Below are 1,127 nucleotides of genomic sequence, written 5' to 3'. Positions count from 1 at the left end.
TAATTAAGGCTGCAATCCTAACCACACTTTCCTGAGAGTAAGCCTCATTGAACAAAATAGGACTTACTTCTGAGTAGACCTGGTAAGGATTGTGCCCTAAGACATGGATCTGCCATAATATAGGAGGGAAGGTCTATTGGCAGCTGTAGGACTTAGGGATATGGAACCATGTTTAGAGGTAAAATGCCTCTGAATACCATAAGTGACTGATGTTAGGGAGGGAGCAACAGCAGGGGAAAACTTTCCCCTGGTTGTGGACTCTGGCTGGAACATCTGGCAGGTCACTGTAGAAAACAGGATGCTGGGTTAGACGGACCTTTGATCTGATGCAACAGAACTTTGTCAGCCTAACCCACTTCAGAAGATAGTCATAAAATGGGGATTATCATGAAAAGATCTGGTAGTCTGCCACTCTCTGCTCCTTGGAGAAAGGGCAGGATAAAAATATGATAAATAAATAAGGGGATGGAGGAAAATACAGAACAATGTTATAACATTCAAATATTGTATTTTGTATTATATAAGTATTACACAAAGTGGTTAAGAAGACAAATTCTTCCCCAGGTATTTTTGCTTCCTATTGTTATGACATTTACAATGGTTGGGGTCCCCACCCTGCACCCAGGACCCCGCCTTACCTCAGGAGAGGACTCTGGGACTGGGGAGCCAAGCAACATGAGAGAAGAGAAGCCAGAAGGACAGGCGAAAAGGTGAGGTGAAGCCAGTTTAGGGGAAGAAGGGAGGCTTTTAAGCCAAGGGAAGGGTGGTGCTTAGAGAACCGCCCTTTTTACCTCTCCTGAAAGGGAGGGGAGGAGGTATGGGGAGGGTAGCTGGCCCTACAAAAGCTGGGAGGCCAATGATGCAGGAGCTGGTTAGAAGCTGGGAGGTGGGTGGCTGTGCAGCCAACAGCCCCTGCCCAGGACCCAGAGAGCAAAAGCCCAGCCAGGGAAGAGGACTAGGGTGCTCCCTGAGCCAGTCTGAGGCCTTCTCAGGACTACCTTGAAGGGCCAGTCAGCTGGAGCAGGGGCTCTGCCCCAAGAGCCTCACAACAATCACACTTCTTTTTGCACAGGGGAGATTTTCCAGCTCCTCCTCCCATTCACATCTAACCCATAAACAGACAGATG

This window comes from Tiliqua scincoides, chromosome 1 (genome assembly GCF_035046505.1).
Source record: "Tiliqua scincoides isolate rTilSci1 chromosome 1, rTilSci1.hap2, whole genome shotgun sequence".
Lineage (NCBI taxonomy): Eukaryota > Metazoa > Chordata > Lepidosauria > Squamata > Scincidae > Tiliqua > Tiliqua scincoides.
The sequence above is the reverse complement of the archived record's forward strand: the minus strand, read 5'-3'. Positions refer to the sequence as shown.